Genomic DNA, 20,509 nt, shown 5'->3' on the forward strand with positions numbered 1-20,509 from the left:
ACCTAAAAAGGGAGGGGAAGCCACTTCGTCTCTAGTATGCCCAAAGCAGATTTCTAGAGAAATGCTGCCACCTAGTGACCATTCAGAAGATTTTCCACCCCTACCCAGATCTACACCCAGATCCCAACCCAGATCCCCAGAAGAGCGAGGAGAAGCACCAGGAGAGGAATAAAACATGGGAAAACCTGTGTAAAGCAGCTTCTGTTCTGGAGCAGAGATCAAGAGTTCCTGATTGATGAAGAAACTGCATTGGAATGATGCACTTGGAAAGCTATGGCAGAAGCCCTATGGGATAGTCTGAGTGATGGCTGGGAAGAAGTTAAAGGTTTTGCTACAGCAAGGCAAGGCAAGAAGGCAAGGGGAGGGGAGGCGAGGGTAGGGGAGGCGAGGGGAGCGGAGGGGAGGCGAGGGGAGGCGAGGCAAGGCAAGGCAAGGCAAGGCAAGGCAAAGCAAAGAAAGGAAAGGAAAGGAAAGGAAAGGAAAGGAAAGGAAAGGAAAGGAAAGGAAAGGAAAGGAAAGGAAAGGAAAGGAAAGGAAAGGAAAGGAAAAGAAAGGAAAGGAAAGGAAAGGAAAGGAAAGGAAGGAAAGGAAAGGAAAGGAAAGGCAAGGAAAGGCAAGGAAAGGAAAGGAAAGGCAAGGCAAGAAAGGATGACCCTGGCCAGAGTACTTATGGTCTCACCCTACCTGGTGTAATCCCTTCTGCACTCCTATTTCTATGCTCCTGAATGAAGCACAACATTTGAATCGTATTCTTAATTAGACCGAACCTAAAAAGGGAGGGGAAGCCACTTCGCCTCTAGTATGCCCAAAGCAGATTTCTAGAGAAATGCTGCCATCTAGTGACCATTCAGAAGATTTTCCACCCCTACCCAGATCTACACCCAGATCCGCACCCAGATCCCCAGAAGAGCGAAGAGAAGCACCAGGCGAGGAATAAAACATGGGAAAACCTGTGTAAAGCAGCTTCTATTCTGGAGCAGAGATCAAGTGTTCTTGATTGATGAAGAAACTGCATTGGAATGATGCACTTGGAAAGCTATGGCAGAAGCCCTATGGGACAGTCTGAGTGATGGCTGGGAAGAAGTTAAAGGTTTTGCTACAGCAAGGCAAGGCAAGAAGGCAAGGGGAGGGGAGGCGAGGGTAGGGGAGGCGAGGGGAGGGGAGGACAGGCAAGTGGAGGCAAAGGCGAGGCGAGGCAAGGCGAGGCGAGGCGAGGCAAGGCAAGGCAAGGCAAGGCAAGGCAAGGCAAGGAAAGGCAAGGAAAGGCAAGGCAAGGCAAGGCAAGGCAAGGCAGGGCAAGGCAAGGCAAGGCAAGGCAAGGCAAGGCAAGGCAAGGAAAGGCAAGAAAGGCAAGGAAAGGCAAGGAAAGGCAAGGCAAGGCAAGGCAATGAAAGGCAAGGCAAGGCAAGGCAAGGCAAGGCAAGGCAAGGCAAGGCAAGGCAAGGCAAGGCAAGGCAAGGCAAGGCAAGGAAAGGCAAGGAAAGGAAAGGAAAGGAAAGGAAAGGAAAGGAAAGGAAAGGAAAGGAAAGGAAAGGAAAGGAAAGGAAAGGAAAGGCAAGGAAAGGCAAGGAAAGGCAAGGAAAGGCAAGGAAAGGCAAGGAAAGGAAAGGAAAGGCAAGGCAAGGCAAGGCAAGGCAAGGCAAGGCAAGGCAAGGCAAGGCAAGGCAAGGCAAGGCAAGGCAAGGCAAGGCAAGGCAAGGCAAGGAAAGGAAAGGAAAGGAAAAAGGAAAGGAAAGGAAAGGAAAGGAAAGGAAAGGAAAGGAAAGGAAAGGAAAGAAAGGAAAGGAAAGGAAAGGAAAGAAAAGGAAAGGAAAGGAAAGGAAAGGGAAGGCAAGGCAAGGCAAGGCAAGGCAAGGCAAGGCAAGGCAAGGCAAGGCAAGGCAAGGCAAGGAAAGGCAAGGCAAGGTAAGGCAAGGCAACGCAAGGCAAGGCAAGGCAAGGCAAGGCAAGGCAAGGAAAGGAAAGGAAGGAATGGAAAGGAAAGGAAAGGAAAGGAAAGGAACGGAAAGGAAAGGAAAGGAAAGAAAGGAAAGGAAAGGAAAGGAAAGGAAAGGAAAGGAAAGGAAAGGAAAGGAAAGGAAGGAAAGGAAGGAAAGGAAAGGAAAGGAAAGGAAAGGAAAGGAAAGGAAAGGAAAGGAAAGGCAAGGAAAGGAAAGGCAAGGCAAGGCAAGGCAAGGCAAGGCAAGGCAAGGCAAGGCAAGGAAGGGAATGGAAAGGCAAGGAAAGGAAGGCAAGGAAAGGAAAGGCAAGGAGAGGAAAGGAAAGGCAAGGAAAGGCAGGCAAGGCAAGGCAAGGCAAGCAAGGCAAGGCAAGGCAAGGCAAGGCAAGGCAAGGCAAGGAAATGCAAGGAAAGGAAAGAAAGGCAAGGAAAGGAAAGGAAAGGAAAGGAAAAGGAAAGGAAAGGAAAGGAAAGGAAGGAAAGGAAGGAAAGGAAAGGAAGGAAAGGAAAGGAAAGGAAAGGAAAGGAAAGGAAAGGAAAGGAAAAGGAAAGGAAAGGAAAGGAAAGGAAAGGAAAGGAAGGAAGGAAAGGAAAGGAAAGGAAAGGAAAGGCAAGGCAAGGCAAGGCAAGAAAGGATGACCCTGGCCAGAGTACTTTTGGTCTCACCCTACCTGGTGTCATCCCTTCTGCACTCCTATTTCTATGCTCCCAAATGAAGCACAACATTTTAATCGTATTCTTAATTAGACCGAACCTAAAAAAGAGGGGAAGCCACTTTGCCTCTAGTATGCCCAAAGCAGATTTCTAGAGAAATGCTGCCATCTAGTGACCATTCAGAAGATTTTCCACCCCTACCCAGATCTACACCCAGATCCCGACCCAGATCCCCAGAAGAGCGAGGAGAATCACCAGGAGAGGAATAAAACATGGGAAAACCTGTGTAAAGCAGCTTCTGTTCTGGAGCAGAGATCAAGTGTTCTTGATTGATGAAGAAACTGCATTGGAATGATGCACTTGAAAGCTATGGGAGAAGCCTAATGGGACAGTCTGAGCGATGGCTGGGTGTGGGTTAGCGAGAGCTGTTGCCTGGGCCTGAGGCCTGTATGCTAGCTTGTTGCAAAATTGGGTGTTGCAATAGACATGAAACACAGCGTGCCCAGACAAGGCCCAGGAACAAGGAATTTGTGGTTATCAGCAAACGCCTACGCCCTAGGACAAAGAACAACCCGTGACCACAGGTGGCGACTGATAGCCGTGTGAACATCGCCTAATCAACAAACTTTGTTTAAGTAGTCTTGCTAGTCTTGCGCATGTGCTAGATTGATTAGCCAATCAACTTAAGACACGCTTTAACTTAGAACATATAAATGTATGTGTGTTAGCTCAATAAATTGGACATCTTGCTTGCATCAAGCTGCGTCTCCGTCTCTCAATCGCGACAAATTGGTGACCCCGACGTGATCGCCGACGGTGAGACCGCTGAGGAACGAAGAACCGCCTATCTGGTGGCAGGTCGCGAGTCCCGCAGGACGTTGAATGAGCTGCTGAAAGGAAGCAGGATAAGCCGGCCGGCTACTTAATCCCTCCGTCTGGAACGAGAGGTGAGCTGCGGGAAACTAAAGAAATGGGGAATCAAGCGTCTTCCCCTGAGAGAGACGTTTATGAGGTTATGAAAGCGTTGGAAACTAAAGAAATGGGGAATCAAGCGTCTTCCCCTGAGAGAGACGTTTATGAGCTAATGAAAGCGTTGCTTAAAAAGCATGGGAAGAAGACCCTCTCAGGCAGGATCTGAAGTTAATGCTCAAGTGGGTGCAGGTGAAAATCCCCACAGTAACTGCCTCTTCGATTTTTACACGTGAGCTTTGGGACGATGTGGGGGTTAAATTATGGGATGCGGCTACGGCGGGGCACGAAGAGGCGCAACGTATGCTCCCTAGATGGAGAACTGTTTTTGAGACTGTGAAAGCACAGGAGCAAATGCAACGGGGCTCCTGCGAGGAAGAATCAGCGCCTTCCCAGTTACCCCCTGCCTGTCCCGTAACCTCTCCCGATGCTGCTAATGGGATGAAGCCTTCTGCGCCACCATTATCTTGCGCCGCAGGGTATCCCCCTGAAGGTGATCCCTTTGATCCGGGGCCTATCGACCCCGAGAAGGAGCCTGACTTATTTCCCCCTGACCCTCATGATGTTTGGGGAGAAATTAAGCGCCAGGCATTGAAGGAAGGGGAGCTGGAAGTAGCGAGAAATATAGTCGCCCCTGTAATATATCGGGGGCGGGGGGGGCCCAATGGGAAGCACTTTCCTTCTCGGTTATCAAAGAGTTACGCCGTACTGTTACCGAGCACGGGCTATCCTCTCCCTATTTTGCGAGTCTTTTGTCTTCGGTATTTGACACATATGTTATGACCCCACACGATCTGAAGTCTCTTGCGCAGTTGTTATTGACTCCGACTCAGTATACGATGTGGGAATCTCAATGGAGAACAGGATTGCAAACAATTTTGCTGGGGTATGCGGGACATGCTAATGCTGCTTTAGCTGCGTTGACCATAGAACATCTTACAGGGACGGGACGGTTCTCGGACCCTGTCGCTCAAGCTAGGGATATCCCTCGAGAAGATTTAGAAGCACTCCGAGAGGAAGTGAAAAGGGCCCTGCTGAAAGTTCCTGATTCAGGCAGACCCCAGAAAGCATTTACTACTATAACCCAAGAACCTCGTGAACCGTATATGCAGTTTATAGATAGATTAAAACAAGCCCTAGAAAGGCAGATTGTTAATACGGAAGCCCGAGAAATTCTACTCCTTAAGTTAGCCGTAGAAAATGCTAACGCTGACTGCAAAAAACTCTTAAGGTCTCTCCCGAATCAGAATCCTACCCTAATCGAGATGGTGGAGGCCTGTAACAGGATCGGCACCATGGACCATAAATTTGAGGTTATGGCTGCCGCGTTCGCGGCCATGCGTGGGCCAGTTAACCCCACTCCACCGCCCCAAAACTGTTATGGCCGTGAGAAGCCGGGCCACCTTAAGAAAGATTGCCTTGCTACGAGTGCTTGGAGGCGTCCCCAGATACCCGGGGTCTGCCCTAAATGCCAGAAGGGACGGCATTATGCTAATCAATGCTGGTCTAAGTATGATTCTCAGGGACGTCCGATGCAGGGAAACCGGTCACAGAGCGCGGGGTCGCGGCACGTGCAGACACAAGTTCCGCGGATGGCCCCCCCGCGGGCGCAGGGAGGGGCAGCAGCGTTGCCGATCTCTACCCAGCAACAGCAGGAAGTGCCGGCTTGGACCTGGCAACCTCCTATGCAGTAACGCTACTTGATTCCTCAGTCCATCTGTTGCCCACTGGTATTGTCGGCCCTTTACCACCCGCAACGCAGGCATTGTTGTTGGGAAGGTCGTCTACGACGCTATCAGGGCTTTTTGTATTACCTGGGGTAATAGATGCTGACAGTTCTCAAGAGATTAAAATCATGGCTTGGACTCCGTTTCCTCCTTGTATTATACCAAAGGGAAGTCGGATTGCACAACTAGTTTTAATGCCCAAAGTTGATAATTCTCTGCCTAGTGACCAGTTAATGCCACAGAGGCAAGGAGCTTTTGGCTCCACAGGAGAACCGCAGATTTTATGGGTCCAATCTATCACGCAAAAACGCCCCACATGTCGATGTACTCTTATTCGTGGGAATCAACGGGTTGTACTGTGCGGAATTAGTGACACGGGTGCGGATGTTACTGTCATTTCTCAAGCCAAATGGCCCCCCCAATGGCCCCTAGCAGATGTCTCCCAAGCGTTAGCTGGGATAGGGGGATATGGAGCTAGTCGACAGAGCTTAGAACTAATTCAGATACAGGATGCAAGCGGCCAGACAGCATCTGTCAAACCGTTTGTTTTACCTGTCCCCATGGTTTTGTGGGGGCGTGACGTGTTATCCCAATGGGGTATGTCTCTTCAAACTACCCAGGCACATTTTTAGGTGGGGCCATTGAGGGGCGTGAGACCCTAAAATTAATCTGGAAAACTGAAACCCCTGTCTGGGTCGATCAATGGCCCCTACCTATGGAAAAACTTCACGCCCTCCAAGAACTAGTTGCAGAACAACTATCGAAGGGACATATTGTGTCTTCTAACAGTCCCTGGAATTTGCCGGTTTTTGTTATCAAAAAACACACTGGCAAGTGGCGCCTGCTCCATGACCTCCGGAAAATTAATGACGCTATGGAAAGCATGGGAGCCCTACAACCAGGACTCCCATCACCTACTATGATTCCTCGTGATTGGCATTTAACGGTCATTGACCTTAGAGATTGCTTTTTTAATATTCCCTTGCATCCAGATGATGCCCCTAAATTTGCCTTTTCTGTACCAAGCGTCAACATGCAAGCCCCATTACAAAGGTACCACTGGGTTGTGCTGCCACAAGGAATGAAAAACAGTCCCACGATATGTCAGTGGTATGTAGCTAAGATACTTAGTCCAATTAGAACCATGATGCGCCATGTCTTACTGTACCATTATATGGACGACATTCTAGTGGCAGCAGAACACCATGAAGTCATGGAGGAAGCCGTAGCCCTTGTCATGGTTGCCATTAAATCGGCAAACCTCTGTATTGCCCCAGAAAAAGTACAACGGACGCCACCATAGAAGTACCCAGGGTGGCGCATACGAGCCCAAACTGTTGTTCCTCAGCCTTTACAAATAGCCACGGAGGTAAAAAACTTACATGATGTACAAAAACTGTTAGGAACAATCAATTGGGTTAGACCCTTGCTTGGCATTACTAATGCAGACCTAAGCCCATTATTTGAAATGCTCAAAGGGGGCTCAGATCTCTGTGCCCCACGGAACCTTAATCCTGAGGCTGTTAACGCCCTACAGAAAGTTGCCATGGCAATTACCAACAGACAAGCGCATCGATGGGCACCTGAGTTACCTTTTCAACTCATCATTTTGAATCCTTCACGGCAACCTCATGCGCTGATCTTTCAGTGGGATAGCCAGAAACCGGACCCTTTGCTGATTATTGAATGGATTTTTTTACCCAACCAAGCCACAAAAACTATTTCGACACAGCATGAAATGTTTGCATCCCTTGTCGTCAAAGCTCGACAAAGACTGTTGACTTTAGCAGGAACAGACTTTACCCTTATCTGTCTACCAGTAACAGCTGTTTATTTGCAATGGCTATTACAACAATCGGACGCATTAGGGACAGCTCTAGTCAATTATACGGGCCAACTTACTTCGCATCCACCTTCTCATAAACTGTTACACGCTGATTTTCACCTTCTGCCGATGCCAAAAAGAAGCGATCAGCCTCTACAGGCCTTTACTGTTTTCACAGATGGATCGGGTAGAACCCACAAGTCCGTTATCCTTTGGTGGGACGATAAGTCTGGACATTGGGACTCTGATGTAGAAACTGTACAGGGCTCTCCTCAAATAGCAGAATTGTCAGCCGTGGTTCGCGCCTTCCGGAAATGGTCTATCCCTCTCAATGTAATTACTGATTCTGCTTATGTTGCAGTAATTGTTCAACGAGCAGAAGCCTCAGTGCTCCGTGATGTTTCTCATGCAGTCTTGTTTACCTTGCTACAGGAGCTTGTCTTTCTCTTAGATTCTCGCCATCATTCCTATTTTATTATGCATATTAGATCCCATACCTCTTTACCTGGGTTTATGGCCGAGGGAAACCGACAGGCTGATATGCTTACGCTACCCGTGCAGGTATTACCCGATCGTGTGGCACAAGCTCGACTTAGCCATTCCTTTTTTCATCAAAATGCTGGAGGTTTAAAACGACAATTTAACCTCACCACGCAGCAGGCAAAAAACATTGTTGCCGTGTGTCCTGATTGCCAAAGACATTCTTTTATATCCGTTGCCGGAGGAGTTAACCCAAGAGGGTTACAGAGTCTGCAGCTTTGGCAAACAGACATTACGCATTTTCCTGAATTTGGTCGTTTGAAGTATATACATTCTTCTATCGACACCTTTTCGGGTGCATTGTTTGCCTCTTGTCATGCAGGAGAAAGAGCGCGAGATGTTCAAAGGCACCTGACGCGAGCCTTTGCCACTTTAGGATTACCCTCACAGATTAAAACTGACAATGGCCCTGCCTATGTCTCTTCATCAATAAATTCCTTTTTAAATTCTTGGGGAATCTCACACACCACCGGCATTCCTCACTCCCCCACAGGCCAATCCCTAATAGAGCGCTCGCACCAATCCCTCAAGTGTTTGTTACAAAAACAAAAAGGGGGAGTAGGGACCGCTACTCCAGAAGAGCGATTACAGAAAGCCTTATATGTCTTTAATTTTTTGAATTGTTCTCTGTTGGACAGTAATCCTCCCATAGTTCGACATTTTAGTACAAACACCCTCTTGGAACCCAGAATTAAGCCACCGGTGCTAATTCGGGACCCTGAAACAGGTAAAGTAATGGGACCCTATCCCCTCGTTACATGGGGTAGAGGCTATGCTTGTGTCTCCACAGGAAGAGGCCCCCGTTGGATCCCAGCGAAAAATGTGAGGCCTTTTCGAGAGGCACTACAGCAGCAGCCCTCTGACGACATCTTGAATCCAGATTCTACGCCCGGTGAAGAGGACACCGCCCTCGAATGAACTCTGTTTTAGAAGCTACTAAATGGGAGCTTAAATGCCCCCAGTGTACAAATTGTTACCCATGGATCTGCAGGATTTGTGCTAACTGTGGTAAATCACAGTGGCTGAACCGCCACACGGTGGAACGTTGGTGTCACGGTTGTCTTGAAAAAGAGTGGCAAAAAGTAGATATATTATTAGATACATTATTGACAATAGAAAGGGAAACAGAGTTTACTCTACCACAGACCCCTCCTGAGGGAGTACCACGACCTGATTATCATACGGTAGACTGGGTGGGAATTGTAATCCAAAAATCAGGCAATATCTGATTTTCCAAAATAGAATGTGGTAAGGATATCAAGATACCTCAAATTTGGATAGTCGCCCCAGAAAAGTGGGAACAAACAAAGAAGGAGTGTGAGCAAAGAAGGAATAAGAAGCTACGGAGATGGGCAAGGGAATAGTTGTGGTTGCCCTATGGGTATTTACATATGTCAGCATGGGATTTGAATTGCACCAAGTTGACCCCCGTACTAATGTATGGCTTACATGGGCAAATCGCACTGGGGTTACAGACTTTTGTCCGTCCCTGGCGCAAGTTGGCGATCCGTTTATGGAAATATTAGTTAGAGAAGATGTTCTTGAATTAGCTGGTCATCGACCTTGGGATAGCCAAAATGTTTAATTAAAACAGAAAGGGGGAGATGTGGGTTAGCGAGAGCTGTTGCCTGGGCCTGAGGCCTGTATGCTAGCTTGTTGCAAAATCGAGTGTTGCAATAGACATGCCCAGACAAGCCCCAGGGACAAGGAATTTGTGGTTATCAGTAAACGCCTACGCCCAAGGACAAAGAACAACCCGTGACCACAGGTGGCGACTGATAGTCGCGGGAACATCGCCTAATCAACAAACTTTGTTTAAGTAGTCTTGTTAGTCTTGCGCATGTGCTAGAGTGATTAGCCAATCAACTTAAGACACGCTTAACTTAGAACATATAAATGTATGTGTGTTAGCTCAATAAATCGGACATCTTGCTTGCATCAAGCTGCGTCTCCGTCTCTCAATCGCGACAGCATCCAGCAGCATCCTTGAGTGGACGAGATAACAAGAGTTAACGTACCTTCTTTATAACCTGGCAGGTTGTAAAGTTTTATAGCCTCACAGGCTGTCAAGTTTTTTCCGCATGTCAGCACAACGGAAGCAGAGCTGCTGGCAGCGCAGAGCCCAACCCATCTGGGCTGCTGAATCCGGGCGAGATATTGCTACCCGGCTGGAGAACCTGCCTGTGAGAGTGCGCCGCTTAGAAGCTCATGTGCCCGAGAGTCGGTCCACTGAAGAACCCGATCCCAACAACCAGCTGGGGGATCGAGCTGCCCAGATCAAAGTGGCTGAGGTAGATTTGGACTGACAAGATGAAGGTCAATTATTTATGGCCCATTGGGCCCATGATGCCTCAGGCCATCAAGGAAGGGATGCAACATATAGATGGGCTCGTGATCGAGGGCTGGACTCGACCATGGACGCAGTTGCACAGGTTATTCACCATTGTGAAACATGCGCTACGATCGAGCAAGCCAAGTGGTCGGAGCCTGTGTGGTATGGGGGGCGATGACTCAAGTGTAAATATGGGGAAGCCTGGCAAATTGACTATATCACATTGCCACAAACCCGCCACGGCAAGAGCTCTGTGCTTACAATGGTGGAAGCCACCACTGTATGGCTGGAAACATACACCATACCCCAGGGCACTACCCAGAACACTGTCCTGGGCCTTGAAAAGCAAGTCCTGTGGCAACACGGCAGCCCAGAGAGGACCGAGCCAGACAACAGGACTCCTTTCTGGAACATCCTCGTAGACACCTGGCCCAAGGAGCATGGCATTGAGTGGGTCTGTTGCCTCACCAGTCATACACCAGCCTTCGGGAAAACTGAGCTGTGCAACGGACTGTTAAAGACTGTGCTCAGAGCAACGGGTGGTGGAACTTTTAGAAACTGGGATTCAAATTTAGCCAAGGCCACCCCAAGAGCACCCGGGTGCCCAGGGCTGAGCTGGCCCTGAGCCTCCCAAGGGGACACCCTGACCTCCCTCCCCAGGCGCAGGGTCACAGTGGGGCCCTTTGTGACCTCACATTGTGACACCCACTGCCCTGCGTGTGCTCAGCGCAGCTGCGGGCCCCAGCCCGCACTGTCCAGCAGGACAGCGACGCGACAGGGTGTGAGCACGGAGCTGGCGAGAGCCCCGAGCATAGCCCATGTCTTTCACAGATTCATAGAATTGTTTTGGTTGGAAGCCACGCTTAAGATCATTGAGTCCAACCACAACCTAACTCTAGCTGCCACCGGTAGACTCCCTGCTGCCCCTGGCAGACTTGCAGCAAGGAGCTCCTGAGCGCAGCTCACATCTTTCCCCAGCGAGGAGCACACAAGTGCAGCCCACATCTTTCCCAGCTGCCTCTGGCAGACCCAGAGTGCAGAGGCATTTCACCAGAGCTTCCACCTTCCCCCAAATGGCGAAGAGACCCCCCAGCCGCCCCAGGATGGCTCAGCTGAAAAGACCCCCCAGCCGCCCCAGGCTGGCCTGGCAGGAGGAGGATGGGGCTCCCCAGGAGGTCAGACCTCCACCGCAGCCCAACCAGGTGGATGTGGTCCAGCCACTGCAAATCGGTGAGTGAGGGGCCCTGATTGTCTGGGCACGGTGGGGACCAGCGATCGCTCCCTGCTCGATGCCAGGATCATGTTTCCCCACACGCTGGCAGGGAGGTTCCCACGGGTGGTGGGCATGATGCTGCCTGAAGGCCAGGGCTGCACCGAGCTGGGAGCCGGCCCCAGCACAACCTCTGTGGGCAGAGGGGACCCAGCTCCTGCTCCATGGCACGGGCAGTGAGAGGCAGCTGGGCAGGCGGAAGGCAGCCATGCTGTGGGACGGGGACTTTCCTGCCTGTCTGAAGCGAGTTCCTCACCTGCTGCACTGGGTGCTTTCCCCATCCTGCTTGGCTCCAGCATCGCAGCCCGTCTGCCGGACACCCTCCAGCCCTGAACACGCACGGGAAGACTGTGCCGGGGAAGCGGGCACGGGGCTGGACAGGCGGCAGAGCTCCTTCTGCTCTCTCCTGCCGCTAGACCCTCTCTGCAGCCCTCCCTGCTCTCCTTTATTAGATGCTGAATTGTTTCCAATGAACGAATTTCTAAGGGGATACATGGACTTCATCGTGGCTTTTCTCAGCAGTGCAGAAAAGGTAACCGCAGCCGTTTCAAAGGCAGCTGTGCTGGCATCTGCTGACAGGGGCTCTGCAGCGGGGCTGCTGGAGGGTGCCGGCTGGGCAGAGCTGCTTCTCCCAGGTCTTCACATGGCACCGCACCCCGATGCTGCGGTGCCGCTGGGCGTGTGTTCCCCGTCTCACAGTCCCTGTTTGTCTCTCTGCTCCCTGGCTCCCAGGAGGAAAGCCAGAAGATTGGATTTCTTATGGGCATCCGTGGCCTGTGTGACACCAGCAGGCGCCGCCTCTCGCCAAGGGGCCTAGATGTCTTCTGCCAGAGATACAAGCTGGCAGAGAATATCAAGGTGAGGGGATACCCAGCGGCTCTGGGGAAGGGATCGAGGCCCCCTGGCACCGGCACCCTGTGAGGACAAGGCTCGGGCAGGGCCGGCGGCTGGTGGCACTGGGTGCTGGCAGCTGCCAGGTCCCATCCCGGCTGTGCTCTGCAGGTGCTGCTGGAAGAGGAGCCCAGGGACCAACTGCGCACCTCACTGCGGCAGATCGCCATGCGTGCCATTGCCGAATTGAGGTACCTGCCCATCCGTACTGGGGACCCCTGCACGAGGTTTTGAGGCACTGCTCCCAGCACCTGTGTGCAACTGGCTGCTCTCTCTCTTTGCAGCTCAGTGGACAGGGTGCTGGAGGGCAAGGAGACAAGCCTCCTCCAAGCTTGCTTCTCCAGTGTCTTCTTGCTTCCACCAGAAGCGGAGGACATGGACCGTTACCTCTACTTAGAAGTAAGTGCTGCATGAGCTACAGGAGCGCCCAGTTTCTCTGTCTGCTCCCTGCTACCCCGTGCTGCGATATGACCAGAGATCCAAGGCAGGGCAGGTTCTCAGCTCTGCTGTCCCACCCTCAGCCCTTCGTCCCCTGCCTATGGGCCTGGCCACATCGAGTTTTGCAGGCTGCTCTGCCCGCAGCAGGTTATTTGCCCCTGGGTCGCTCCCAGGCATGGCGAAGCAGCGCAGGAGTCGTCCCTTGGTGCTGGGAGTACACATCAGTCTCCTGGGAGTGAGACGGATGGCAGGAAACACGGCAACAACTCATTGTCTTCTTGCAGACCATGCGGGCCATGGACAACATGCTGGAGGCGTTGTTTCTCAACTCTCGTGCCTCCAGAGTCAGCGAGCTGCTGCAGAATATCTTCCAGGTCTGGCGTGTGCAAAGTTGGGGCTTCACAAGGGCTGTTCCTCACCCTGGGGGGACGGGGTGTCCATTCTGGAGTGGACAGTCCCACTCTGTGCCATACACAGAGCGCATTGCCGGGAGGGTGCCCACCTCCCCAGGGAAGCAGGGGCTGCCCGCCAGGCTCTTCCGCAGCACAGTGGCCGCAGAGGGTGGCATCTACCTTCCTGCCTGGCCACAGGGCTGGCCCGGGGCATTTGTCCCAAGCCTGCCAGGGACCCCAGGGCAGGAATCCCACTACAGGCTTTGCTCGAGACTAGACGAAGCCTTAATGGAGTGGGCGAGTCCAGCCCAGGAGTTGAACGGTGCTACTTCTGCTAGAGTGGGTGGCTGCTCCCAGGGCTCACCAGCAGCTTCTCTCTTCCCAGATGCTCTTGAGTTTCAGCAGCTCTAAGAGAGCACACGTGCGGCAGAGGGCCCTGGGGAGGATTGAGGAGCTGAGCTTTGTGTTGGCGGAGAATCCCACACTGGAGGTAAGGAGCCAAGCACTCTCCAGCCTGGCTGTCTCCCCACCCCTGCACCCCAGAGCAGCCTGCAGCTCTCCCCGCACGGGGCTGCTGCCCAACCAGCTGCTTTGGGAGCTGTGGCCAGCACAGCCCTGCAAAGCCCTGACTGCCCCCGGAGCCAGCCCTGGACACACGCTTGGGTTCGGGCCTTTGGCACCAGCTGCCTACCCTCAACCCTTCTGTTGTTCTGCCTCCCTTGCCCAGGCCCAGCGCCTCTCTCAGAGATGCACAGACGGCAATGTCCACTCTGAAGAAATCGAGATCCCGGTGCTGGGACAGCTGCTGGGGCATCTCCTCCTTTTCCAGCATTCCTGGGAAGGCGCAAGAACTCTAGCTCGAGATGCTCTTCGGCACCTCGCTGTATTCTTGGCTGGACAAAACAGTAAGAGAAGTTGTGTTGGGCTTCATCCCTCTACACACAGACATCTCGCCATGGGTCTGCTTCTCTTCCTCACCTCCTTTGTCCCTCCCAGCTGCTTCCCATAGCATCCCAGCTGTCATTTTGCTGCAGCAGCTGAGTGCTCTCCTGTAGTCCAGCATCTGTTCTCTGCTGTTCTCCTTCCTCCCTCCTCTCAGGGTTTTGAACCCCACTGTTTTGTGGTTCCCAGAGCTCCCAGAGTTCCCCAATCAGCTACTGCTGATTGCCATGTCCCAAAGCCATGTCTTCCCTGCCAGTGAAGAGCAGATCTATCTCTGCGTCCTCCCGGCTAGCGCTTCCAGTGCTTGTAGCAAGAAGCTATTCCTGACGCCCTCCAGAATTCTACTTGACCACTTCTGCCCTGCCATCTTGAGGGCAGATCTCAAAGTGGTTTGGGAAGTTTGCCGGCAAAGCTGCTTTGTCTTACTGAGTTTTCTGTGTTTCCCCACTGTTCAGGCAGGAGGAATCAAGCACAACCCCTCTTGGAAGATCCTGACAGCTCCTCTCAGGATTCGCTAAAACTTGACGTCATGGTAAAGAGCTTTTGCTGGCGCTCTTGTTGGTGGCATCAGCAGGGGACTTGTGTGAGCAAAGGCCTCCACAATCAGCGGGGCTGACATGGCCTCCTTGTCCCTGCTGAGAGGGTTTGTGCTGTCCCCGAGCAGGTACGACACGAGGGCTGCGCTCCAGTGTCCCAGCAGCAGCGCCAGTCCTCCTGGTCACCAGCAAGCCCTGCTTGGCGTCAGGGCCAGCACCCTGTGCCCATGAGCCCAACCCCTTCTCCCTCACCCCGAGGCCTCTCTTCTCATCCTCCCCAGCAGTCACTGCCACCCCTGCTGCCAGCTTTGCTGCGGGCACTGCCGCCAGCACTGCCGGGCGTCTCCGCCCGGCTGCTGGCACTGCCCGGCTAAGCAGCAGCATCAGGGTACTTGGTGTGACATGGCTTCACTTCCTCCCTTCCTCCCTTCCTTCCTGCCTGCCTTCCTGCCTTCCTTCCTGCCTGCCTGCCTTCCTGCCTTCCTTCCTGCCTGCCTGCCTTCCTCCCATAGTCCTGTGTGAGTTACCTCAGAAGTTCTGAGAGGACAGACATCGTCCTTGACTTCATCGAGGCGATGAGAGACACCAGCATCTTTGACAAGATGGGGGCAGCAGACTTGCTGGACATGGTCATGGAATTCCCTGACTTCTGGCTGGCGGATGTAAGTGGCCTGGCGCTGGATTGCCCAGCCCTTCAGACAAGTCAGGCCTTGTTCCTCTCTCCATCCCTCCCTGCCACCCCCTGGTGTCTCAGGAACCTGAAGCCACCTGAAGGCGGCAGAGAGGGATGGAAAGGGCAGCTGAGGAAATGGCTGCATTCCAGTGGCAGCACCATCCTCACCTGTGTCCCCTCCAGCTGCCAAAGATCATGAGGTGCATCCACGGAAACCTGGAGAGCATCAGCACGGCACCAGCGCGGCAGAGCGTGGAGTCCCTGCTTCTCCTCATGGCTGACAGGAGACCTGGGAAGGTGCTCACGACACTGCTGAGGATCGCTCCACCAGGAGACAGGTACCGGCCCCAAAAGCCATGAGGCCTTGTTCCCTGTGGGGAGAAAGGCCCAGAGACGCTCTGGCTGCCAGAACCAAGGAATCCTGCAGGACAGCCCCGAGGAGCAGGACCCTCCATCCCACCACGATTTCCAGCCCTGGGGGTCAGCCAGGCCCGCAGCAGCCAAAGCTGAGCAAGCCAGCCCAGAGCCCCCCACCACGCTCCTGCCAGCCCCACGGGAGCACCAGCTCAGCCCTCTGCTGCTGCCCAGGGCATCCCAACCATCCTGCAGCGCTGAGCCCGGCCATGCTGCTGTGGCCGAGGCTGCCCTGCTGACAGAGCGCTCTGGCTTGCAGAACTGTCATGGCCATGTGGGAGGTGATGGTCTCCACGCCCCGGCCTCTGAAGAAGATCTTAAAGAAATTGCGCAGAAGACTCCTGGTGACAGACTCCCGGTTTCCCGAAGGCCTCATCAGTGGCTCAGAAAGACATGACACGGTGAGCAGGCTGGCGTCAAGGGGAGCCGTGTTGGCAGCTGGGGCTGGGGCAGTGCGTGAGGCGGTGGCTTGGCCTTGGCTGGGAGTCAGGCAGTGAGCGAGTGCTCCAAATGGCCTCCCTGCCTTGCTGGGGCCTGATGGCTGCCTGGGGAGCTTTTCAGGCACGGAGGCTCTCCAAGCCATCTGCCCCTTGGGGCCTGTGGGAAAAGGGGACGGCTGAGCAGGGCACAGGGAGTCTTTGTTTTTCTTCCCTCCCTGTCCTAACCCTGCCCTCCTGCATCCCTATTGGTGTGCCCATGGCCACCACCTGCCAGGACGCTGCCGCAGAGATTCCTGTGCTACCACCTGCCAGGAAGCCAGACAGGAGACTGGTGCTCAGCGAGCAGCTTTTTTGCCAGGGTGGTCTTCGACTCTTTCATGAAAAGGAAACTGGTTTTCATACAGGCGAGAAGAATACAGTTCCTCCTGCCACAAGTCGTGGGGTTGCTTGACTATGGCAACACAGAAATCAAGAGGAAGGTCCTGGCGTTCTTCCGCAGCACGATGGGTCACCTGAAGAGGGACGAGACCAGCTCCATCACTGAGCAGCTGGTGGAAAAGCTCCTGCCCCTCTTTGACGATGTAAGGCTGATGTAGGAGCCTGAGCCCTGCGGAGACTCAGCCCAGCCCCGTGGGCAGCACTGGGAGCAGGGTGTGCTCCCCTGGGCTCTCCTGGGATGGCTTCTGGGCTTTGCAGCCCAGCACAGCTCCCTGCTGCACAATCTGACCCTGCAGCATCTCCCCTCACGTCAGCCCCGATACTGCCTCTGCTCACTGTGGGCAGACAGCTGCTGGATTTGAAGACCAGCTTTCCTCCTTCCTCCCAGGAGTCCAGCCAGCTGCGAGAGCTCTCCATCTGCCTCTTCAGAGAGTGGGTGCAGTCAGTGGTGGGGCGTGACAAGAAGAGGATGAAGAGCTACGTGCGCCGCGCACTGCTCCCCCTCTTCTTTCATCTAAGCGACCAGAGCGACAGCGTGGCCAAGGTACGGCTTTCCACGCTGAGCACTGAGGCAGAGGAGGGCGTGCTGACACCACACGTGTGGCCTGAGCACCAGGGGACAGGGCTGCTGGCAGCCTCCTCCAGCGCAGCCCACAGAAAGGGTCCCTGCAGACCCAGCGCGAGCGGCAATAGAGAAGCTGCCACGGCCATTTCCACCACCTGCCCTACCTGGTCCCGCAGGGCTTGGCAGCAACCCGTGGCCACCCAGGCCTGAACAGGCATGTCCCTACGGGCTCCTCAGCTGTCTCTGCAGGTGCTGGGGCTCGAGCTTCGAACCTCAGAACCTGTTCCCCAAGGCTGTGCCCAGGAGAGCCCCAGATGTTTGGGCCAGGACATGTCTCTGCTCCCAAAGGGCAGGATCATCCCAGGAACAAAGCCCGGAGGAGGGGGACACCGGGTCTCCATCCCCAGGCCATGGTGCCATCTCCCAGCTTCTGCTGTTCTGCAGGCCGCCAGGGAAGCCCTCCTTGCTGCAGCAGAGCTGCTCGAGTGGAAACAGCTCAAACGCCTGACACAGACACAGCAGACATGGCGGATTGGAGAGTGCTTGGTGAGGAAAACCTCCAAGGCCCAGGGCCCAGGCCGGATGAGGGCTGCCTCACACGTCTGGGCGGTGGGCTCTGCAGATGTGCCTCGCCTGCCCTGCTGCAGCCCCAAGCTGCATCCTTGTTGCCTGTCCTCAAGAACAGAGCCCCCAAGGGTTCTTCCCTCTGCCCCGCACCCAGCAGGAGGGAGGGCTCTCAGCACCCCTGGAACCCCTCTGACTGTGTCTCTCTCTCAGCCTCAGCCCCACAGGGCTCCTGGCTGGGAGGCGGGATTTGCCGGGGGTGGGGGGAAGGGGAATGGGGGTTCCTGGGCGGAGGGACTGGTCCGGCCAGCTCGGGGTGGGGGGCAGACAGTGACATGCTCATCCCCTTGTGCTCTCTCCAGCTGGAGCAGGACAGGAGCAGAGCTCAAGAATACTTGAGTCAGAGCCTGCTGTACCTGAAGGATGCTCAGGCCAGCTTGCGAGAGGCGGCTGTGAGGTTCACTGGTGAGTCACAGCCCCCGGGGTCCCTCTTTCAGCAGCCTGGCCCCAGTCCCCGCCGCTGCCCTGGCACAAGGAGCAGCCCTGTGGCTGCCAGAGCCCTGACTGCCCCGTGCAGGGCCTTGGCCTCCTCTCCCAGCCCTGCCCACACAGGTGGGCTTGGTGGCCGCCTTGCTCGGTCCCACCATCTCAGCTACTGGGCTCCTCTGGGGTCAGCTCTGATGACGGGGAGGGAGCAGGGCTCTGACCGAACTCTGTGCCCAGGGCTCGCTGCGCGGCCCCTGAGGGACCGAAGGGAGGAGGAGAAGCTGGCTGAGATCTGCAGCGGTGAGTAGGGAGCGTGGTCGGGAGGGGATGCCTGGGGTTCTCTGCAGACGTGGGAGGTCATCTGGGCTCTGCTTCTTTCTGTTGCAGCCCTTCGACCCTTGGAGGAGGACAGTGAACCCTCCATCTGCTCCCTGGCATCTCAGACCATCCTCATCCTGAGAAATCCAAGGGAGCAGCCAAGATGGCGACGGACCCTGCGAGGCCTGTGCTGCTGGCGCCGCTAATTTAGGTGGAGGAGCAGCTCTCCTTGGGAAAAACGGCTGGATTTTAATAAAGAGCCTTTCTTGAAGTTGGGTTTAAAGTCTGCCTTTTCCAAGGACCCCAGAAGCTCTCTGATTGCTCTGGCACTTTTGATAGCGCAGCCCAGCATCACGGGCAAGGGTGACGTAGCAGACAGGAACACTTGCAGGGAGGCATCTCAGCCCTGTGGTGTGTCACCTTGCTCTGTACTCATCTGAGATGGCCCACGTCATGAGGAATGGGCACGGGGACATTGGTTAAAGGAAGAACTTCCCAGTGCTGCATTTAGGCAGTTTCCGTGGGGTGTTACTCCCAACATGAAGTGACAATCCCCTCTCTTCCCGGCTGGCGATGCTGTGCTGGATGCACCCAGGACATGGGGCCATCTTGGCTGCCAGAGACACTGTTGGCTCATGTTCAACTTGACGTCGACCAGAACCCCCAGGTCCCTCTCCGCAGAGCTGCTCTCCAGCATCTCATCCCCCAGTCTGTCTGTACAGCCAGGGTTGCCATGTCCCAGGTGCAAAATCCAGCACTTGCTCTTGCTGAACTTCATGCGGCTGATGATTGCCCAGTTCTCCAATTTGTGCAGATCCCCCTGCAGGGCCTCTCTGCCCTCAAGAGTGTCAACAGCTCCCCCAAATTTGGTGTCATCAGCAAACTTGCTAAGCAATCCTACAAGTCCTGAGTCTAAGTCATTTATGAAGACATTGAAGAATGCTGGCCCTAAGACAGAGCCCTGCGGAACCCGCTAGTGACTGGTCACCATTTGTGATTTAATCGAATGCCTCGAGTAATTGTCATTATTCCGAGTTACCGCACAACTTATTCGAAAGTTAACTGTGCCCTCACCCCACCGAGTCAGTCGGGATGAGAGGGAGAGCCTGTTTGGAAGTTTTCACAGTTTGGGGACAGAGGCCAGCTGGGGGCTGGGGCCCCCGGGGCTGGGGGCTGTTTCTGTTCCATGCCCTTGGCCTGGTGCTCACAGCTGGGAAAGGACTTTCCAAAATCCTGCTGGGAGGAGCCAGATGTGGCCACTCCCAGCACAGCCTCAGGGTCTGCTGCCAACCTGCCCTCAAACCATCTCTTCCCAGCTGGAGTCACTGCCAGTGTTGCTGTTCTCCTTCGGGCAGCGTGGTGCTCACCAAGCACAGCCAGAGCTGTTCCTGTGCCAGGAGGAGACTTCGCACAGAGCCTTGGCTGATGGTGACAGTTCCCACCAGCCGTGCAGCTCTGGAAGGTCCAGATGCCACAGAGGGGACACCGACTGGTTGTCATTTCTCTTGCAGGAACAGGGTTTAGCAGCAGAAGGGAGGCAGGACAAGAGGGTCCATGAGGTCAGAAAGCACATCAGTCATGGCAACAGCAGAGGGAGAAGAGAAAGAATGCAGTGACCTGGCTGGGACAACACTCCTGAGGTAACATCTGCCACACGAACACAGAGACAGACAGAGGCCTTGGTGGGTTCTGGAGCAGGTGGGAAAGGTGCCTGTGAGGCAGGAGAGCACGGGCAGATGGGGGACAGAGGTGGAGACAGAGCGAAGAGCCGGTGTTGGCAGTGAGGACATCCTGCTGTGCAGGTGCTGCTGAGGTCACAGCCCCCAGAGCAGGTGACAGACATGAACGGGCCACTGGCTCCTGCTGGTCCCCGGTGGAGCAGAAATCCCCCTGCAGCCTCTGGAGCTCCACGCGGGAGCAGTGTCAACACCACGACGGTCCTTTCTCCACCCCTTGTTCCACCCCATGGACGTCAGGCTCAGGTCCCACACGATCCAATACGTCCTCACCAACCACCGCTCCCCTTCCCGCCCGTTGATGCCACACACACACAGTTGCCCTCACTCCATGGCCCGTCCCTGTGAAACGTCCATAAAATGTCACAACTCCCCGTTGAGCTCGTGGAGCCCGGGACTTTGGGCTCCGTTTGTTTCGTG

This window comes from Caloenas nicobarica, chromosome 11 (genome assembly GCF_036013445.1).
Source record: "Caloenas nicobarica isolate bCalNic1 chromosome 11, bCalNic1.hap1, whole genome shotgun sequence".
Classification (NCBI taxonomy): Eukaryota; Metazoa; Chordata; class Aves; order Columbiformes; family Columbidae; genus Caloenas; species Caloenas nicobarica.